At 44.4% G+C, this 7398-nt stretch overlaps 1 long non-coding RNA gene across 1 annotated transcript; it reads right to left on the bottom strand.

Annotated features, from left to right (window-relative positions):
- Positions 1–5307: 5307 nt before the first annotated feature.
- Positions 5308–6937, bottom strand: LOC140893425 (uncharacterized). Its single transcript, XR_012153136.1, has 4 exons — positions 6855–6937; positions 6211–6421; positions 5448–5569; positions 5308–5341 (listed from the first exon to the last, which is right to left on the bottom strand). It is a non-coding gene; the product is annotated as an uncharacterized lncRNA (long non-coding RNA).
- Between the last annotated feature and the right edge of the window lie 461 nt (positions 6938–7398).

The raw sequence follows: 7398 nt of genomic DNA, 5'->3' as shown, positions 1-7398 counted from the left end.
CAGGCTGAACCAAAATCCATGACGCACGCTCTAAGCATATCCTCTAACATACGGATAGTGCGCTCTGACTGACCATCAGTCTCTGGATGATAGGCTGTACTCAAACTGAGAGTAGTACCCATCGCACGCTGAACACTCCCCCAGAATCTAGAAGTAAACCTGGGGTCCCGATCGCTGACAATGCTCACAGGCACTCCATGAAGTCGAACGATCTCCTGAATGTACATCCGTGCCATGCGATCCACAGAGTACTCTCGGCTATAGGCAATGAAATGCGCTGACTTGGTGAGTCGGTCCACCACCACCCAGATAGCATCACAGTTCCTCGGGGATACCGGCAAATGGGTCACAAAGTCCATAGTGATAAACTCCCATTTCCATTCAGGAATAGGCAGACTGTGAAGCAATCCTCCAGGTCGTCGGTGCTCTGCCTTGACCTGTTGACACACCAAACATCTCGAAACAAACTGATAAACACTGCGTTTCATTCCCTTCCACCAGAAACGAGTACGTAGGTCCTTGTACATCTTGTTGCTCCCAGGATGAATACTCAACTTAGTGCGATGTGCCTGAGATAAAATCTCCTCTCGCAACTCTTCATCCTGTGGAGTCACAAGCCTACCAGACAAACACAGAAAGCCATCTGACTGATAATGAAATCCAGACGAGCTACCCTCGTTAGCTAGACGAGCTAAACGCTGGGTCTTCGAATCAGACATCTGAGCATCTCGGATCCGCGAGTACAAAGCTGGCTCAGATAATATCGCAAACATCTGGATACTCTGCATACCTTTCTTATGCTTGAAGGTATAACCTGAAGTACAACAGTCACTGATCGCACTAGACATCGAACAAGTCTGAAGTGCGGATAGTCGCACCTTGCGACTCAAAGCATCAGCGGTGAGATTAGCAGCTCCCGGATGGTACTTAATCTCGCAATCATAGTCCTTAAGCAAGTCCATCCAACGTCTCTGCCTCATGTTCAATTCTGTCTGAGTGAACAAATACTTGAGACTCTTATGGTCGGTGAAGATCTCAAATTTCTCGCCATACAGATAATGACGCCAGATCTTCAAAGCGAACACAATGGCTGCCAACTCCAAATCATGGACTGGGTAGTTGTCCTCGTGAAGCTTCAGCTGTCTAGAAGCGTATGCGATCACATGCCCATTCTGAGTCAGGACACAACCTAACCCCTGAAGAGAAGCATCCGTGAAAACTACATACCCTCCAGATCCTGACGGTAATGCTAACACCGGCGCAGAAGTCAATCGCCGTCGAAGCTCACGGAAATTCTCCTCACACTCGGAGGACCACTCGAAATCCACACCCTTGCGGGTAAGCTGCGTCAACGGTCGAGCTAACTGAGAGAAGTTCAGAATGAAGCGACGATAATACCCTGCTAGACCCAGAAAACTACGGATCTCAGCAACTGTCGTCGGACGCGACCAATTAAGTACCGCTTCAATCTTGCTTGGATCAACAGAAATCCCCTCCCTGGATATGATATGGCCAAGAAAGACCACTCTATCCATCCAGAACTCACACTTGCTCAGCTTGGCGTACAATTGCTCATCTCGAAGAGTCTGCAGTACCAACCGCAAGTGAGAAACATGCTCTTCCGTATTACGTGAATACACCAAGATGTCGTCAATGAAGACCACGACAAACTTGTCCAAATACTCCCTGAAGACACGGTTCATCAGATCCATGAATATAGCCGGCGCATTGGTCAAACCAAATGGCATCACTAGGAACTCGTAATGCCCATAGCGAGTACGGAATGCAGTCTTGGCTACGTCCTGATCACGAACTCTCAACTGATGATACCCAGATCTCAAATCAATCTTGGAGTAAATAGAAGTACCCTGCAGCTGATCAAACAAGTCATCAATACGAGGCAACGGATACTTGTTCTTCACAGTGACTCGATTCAGCTGCCTATAGTCAATGCACAGCCGCATCGACCCATCCTTCTTCTTTACGAAGAGAACAGGAGCTCCCCAAGGAGATACACTAGGACGAATGTACCCCTTGTCCAAAAGATCCTGTAGTTGATTCTTCAACTCACGCATCTCTGACGGAGCCAAACGATACGGTGCTCTAGAAATAGGCGAAGTACCTGGCATCAACTCTATGCCAAACTCGACTTCCCTAGCAGGAGGAAAACCCGGAATCTCATCAGGAAACACATCTGGAAATTCATCCACAACAGGAATGCTCTCTATCCCAATACTCTCAGCGGACAAATCAACTGCATAGATAAGGTAGCCTTCCCCGCCAGACTCTAGAGCTCGACAGGCTCTCAAAGCTGATACCAAAGGCATCGGGGGTCGCGCTCCCTCACCATAGAAAAACCAACTCTCACTCCCTTCCGGATGAAAGCGTACTAATCTCTGATAGCAGTCCACTGAAGCTCGATAGGTAGTCAGCACATCTATTCCCAGAATGCAATCAAAGTCGTCCATCGCCAGGACCATGAGATTCACTAACAGAATGTTCCCTTCGAACTCTAAAGGGCAACCCATCACTAGACGCTTAGCCAAAGCAGATTGGCCCGTCGGAGTAGAAACAGACATCACTACGTCTAGTGCAATGCATGGTAACTTATGCCTCTTAACAAAACGTGCAGAAATGAAGGAATGAAATGCACCAGTGTCAATAAGTACAAGAGCAGGTATACCATAAAGCATAAATGTACCTGCGATGACTTTCTCATTCTCCTCCACAGCCTGATCATGTCTCAGGGCAAACACCTGGCCAGAAGCTCGTGGCCTCAAATGAGAACTCCCAGCAGACTGTCCCTGCGACCTCTGCTGAACGGTGGCCTGAGAACCCGATCCTGAACCAGAACCAGAACTGCCTCCCCCAGACAGTGGACAATCCCTCCGGATATGACCAGTCTCTCCACAACGGAAACAAGCTCCAGAAGCTCTGCGGCACTTGTCGGATGGATGGTTCTTCCCACAGTGATCACACTTGTCCTTCTTACCGAAACGGACAACACCTCCCGAACCAGAGGAAGAAGTAGACCCGGACTTCTTGAATGACTGGGCACGGGGGGCCAAAGAACTAGAAGGTCTCGACTGAGAGAAAGACCTGTTCCGCCGAATGCTGTCCTCTGCCTGGTGACAACGGCTCACCAAACCCTCGTAGGACATGTCGTCGCCAACCGCCACACGGTCATGGATCTCAGGGTTAAGGCCCTGAAGGAACAGATTATACTTCATCTCTGAGCTATCAGCAATCTCGGGGCAATAGGATAGCAGATCAAAGAACCTCTGCTGATACTCATCAATAGACATAGTTCCCTGTCGCAGACTCAGTAGCTCGCCTGCCTTCGACTGTCGGAGTGCAGGAGGAAAATACCGCTTTTGGAAAGCTGTGCGAAACTCGGCCCAGGTGGCCACTCCTCTCGCCGCAACAAAAGGTGCAGAAGTAAACCTCCACCACCTGCGCGCACGCCCATCCAGAAGATAGCCAAGGGTCTCCACCTTCTGCTCATCGGTGCATTGGAAAGTCTGAAAAGTCGTCTCCATGCGGTCTAACCAGTTCTCCGCATCCTCCGGAGACTCACCTCCAACTAAGGGCTTAGGACTCATAGCTAAGAATCGACGCACAGTGAAACGCTCGTCGTCATGGTGACGATGACGCCGTTCTCGACGAGGCTCCCGGTCGGCATCACCCCAACGCCCACCAACACTGCCATGAGAACTCTGGTCGTCACGATTTGACATCTACAAAAATACCTCAAGATGAGACTAAATCCCAAGAAATCTTTTGCATGCTCTGATACCATAAATGTAGTGACCCTTACCCGGATCACCTACTAAATAGAACTTAGGCATGCAATTAACTTAATAAAACAGATATCAGAATAAAACTGCGGAAACCAATAACATTATACAATCCCAAATAAAGGAATCTGTAATTATCCAATATTATACAACCAAATCGAATAGCTGTATAAACCCAAACAACAGTAATAAAGCCTAGACGAAGCTCCGGCTGGCCAACCACTGACTAGCCCCTCCTGGATCCACCCTCCTCGTCCAATCGCAAACCTGCCCCATGGAATAGGGTGTCCAGAAAATACAGAGTACGAGACGTGAGCATAAAACGCTCAGTGCGAGAGTATGAGTATACATGCATGCAAAGTGAACTCCCTATAGACTCGAGGTCAAGGATCAGATAACAGAGACAGACCGGGCCCTGGTATGTAGCACGCTGTGCCGTCGCTTCAGGAGGTGGCTCCCATACCGAGATAACTGTGGATACGTCGGACCCAAATCGATGGAAGTCCATCCACTAACAGGATAGGGTACAACCCTACTACAGACATCTCGAAGGAGATACAGCAAGATGCAAATGAATGCAGCATAATATCATGGCATATAAATCATGCAGTCACATAATACATGCATACTCAGTCAGGATATCTCGAACAGTACTTTCGTACCTCAAATACCAGGTAGGCACTACCAGCTCTAAGTCCAAGCCTAAAGTCCGCCTACACAGCGAAATGATACTACTATCATTATAGCGCCCTAAAAGCCTTAACTAAGCTATTGCATACTCCTAAATATTTATAGGAAGCAAAAGCTATACCTTCGTCCGTCGTTAGCCCTTTGATGTCGATGCCTCCAGAACTTGGGCACAACTCCGCTACGACTATCGAACGCCTCTCCGACCTCCGGACCAAGCCTAAGAAGACTAGAACAGCTCGAATATGACTAGAAATAGAGAGGAAATCAGGAATTGGCAAGGAGAAATGAAGTCTCGGCCTTCTATTTATAGACAACGATCGGAGCCTCCGATCCTCGATCGGAACGTCCGAACCTCGATCGGAACGTCCGATCCTGCCATCGGAGCTTCCGAAGATCCTGATCTGCCACGTGTCAAAATATCACTTGATGACTCCGGATAGGGGTGATCGGAGCCTCCGGTCCTAATCGGAGCTTCCGATCCAGCCACACGTCATGGATGACGTAATATCATCGGTGCCTCCGATCCTCATCGGAGCTTCCGATCCCGATCGGAGCTTCCGATCGTCCCTTCGGAGCTTCCGATCCGTCCAATCCCCAATTTATTTAATTAGCATTAATCCTTTAATTACTCAATTAGGGTTCGGGCTACTACAATAAGAGCCTATTTGAATTTTGAACATTGATTTAGCTGAAAAAAGTGAGTGGTATATTTACTTCAAGAGGCAACTTGGTTCATTTAAAAAGATAATCTCGATATTTATCGAATAACAACATTCGTAAAAAATATCGTACGTTAAGTAAATCAATATTTTAGATTTACCGGAAATTACCTTACACTCGCTCAACTTTAGAACCTGCAATATAAATCTGAATAACAATCAATAATGTTGCGATAAAATCAACAGACACGAATTAAATCAAAGTGAGTAAAATTCTTTACTCGGGCAGCATGTATATTACCCCAAAACCGAGCTGGAAGTGAGCTTAAAGGAGCCTAAATCCGAGCAAAACTAGCTGCAACTTGAACAGCAGTTTCCTGCGGTGGTTGTGCGTTGATGGCTCGCCAGATAAGTTCAAAGCAGCTGCTTTGACATCAACACCAAACCAGAGAACAAGCATTACTACACGTTATAAATTACAGCTCCTTCGTTCCCCAATCAATCACTCTGAATCCTAACTCTAGCTCATGTTGATATTTCAAACTCCTAAAGCTAGCACTTCTTGCATATCATTTATAATACAACTGAAAATGTCTCATAAAATCCATATTTAAAGAAAAAACAAAGTTCTATAACTTCCATTTGAACACCAAACCGAGATTCCAAACCGATTTATCCCAAAATTCAAATAAACAGACTGCCATTTATGTTATCACATTTCCAAGTTCCAAGCTTAAATCGCCCAGAATTTCAAAAAACAATTAGCATCTTCGCGAACTTAAATACAAGATGCAGTTTTGACACGTTTCAGAAGAAAAATCATATCTAACCTATATGTTCATCAAATTAAGTGATTCCAATGCCAAATGAAATACAAGACAAAGCAAAACAAGTTTATTTGTAGTGCACACTAAAATTCTGCATGAATCAAGCTCATTACATGTAGACTGAACCTACTATCAAAGCATGAATCCGAAGCTATCACACTAAAATAGACATCATTTCAAAAATAACCCTAGTAAGGCTTATATAAGCGATAATCAAGTGAAATTTTGAATTCATACCATCCAATTCTCTTCGGTCGGTGCACAAGAACGAACGATCTGCTGCTTTGACCCGAAAGTTTCGGTCTTGGCTCAACAACTAATCTAAACTTCGAATCTAAGCCAGAAAATAAAGAAATGACCAAAAATCTGCTCAAAAATGATAAGCAAATCACTCGCAGAAACAGGTCACAAACAGCATCTCCATTCGTCAACAAGAAGCCTATATACACTGCAAATTTCATGGAATATTAAGTCATCATGTAATTAATATAGGTTGCTACATATTGGTAAAAGAAACATTACTCAAAAAAGTCGCTTTTCCACAAACAAGAAATACATGCTTTCTATGAAATATCTCGATTTGTTCACTATTGACTGCAAATATTAATGCTTTCTCAATTAAACCCAGAAGATATGGAAAAAAATGGTAAAAGAACAGAAAGCTGAAACGCAGCAAGCCGAGAAATCCAAATCACGTCTGAAATGGTTGCGAGTTTAGAACTTGGCTCAAATACTGCTTTAAGCTTCTAACCCAAGCTTGAAACCAAGAAACGACCAGAAAAAGCTCAAAAATCGCGAAGAACAAGAAAAGCAGCTCTAGTCGCGAACAGGGCACGACGATTTGAGCTTTGGGCCTAGATTCTTCGATATTTTTGTATTACATTGAATCCAAGTACAAGATCTGACCTTTTCTAGCTTCACTCGGTAGTTTTCCGGCGGATAGGGGCGACGAATCGATTGCATTGAAAGGCTGCTAGGGTTTGGGGAGAAGGGGATCGCGTGAATCGGTGAATGGGCTTTGGGAAGGTGAGGGAAGGACACTATCTTTGTATATTTATATACATTGATTCGTATATATGTGTATCAATCAATTTTTGTCAATTATTTTAGCTTTAATATCGATTTTATATCATTTAAATTTTGATAATCTAAACTCTTGTTTTTTAAAATACTTCTCTGTAATTTATTCTAACATCTAAATAATTATTCTAATCATGATAAATTACGAGATAATTTGCATCACGGTCCTACAGTAACACACTTGTACCAACTCATAATTATCCAAACGAACAACTTGAATTCCCAAAACCTTGGCCTACCACACATTTAAAAACACAACGGTCAATTCCTCTCAAAAAAAAAAAACACAACGATTAAAAACATTTGTGTCGTAGAGTTCGAAAATATCATTCAACATAATAATTA

Source organism: Henckelia pumila, chromosome 3, assembly GCF_033568475.1.
Source record: "Henckelia pumila isolate YLH828 chromosome 3, ASM3356847v2, whole genome shotgun sequence".
Taxonomy (NCBI): Eukaryota; Viridiplantae; Streptophyta; class Magnoliopsida; order Lamiales; family Gesneriaceae; genus Henckelia; species Henckelia pumila.
This window is presented reverse-complemented; position numbering and strand designations above follow the sequence as displayed.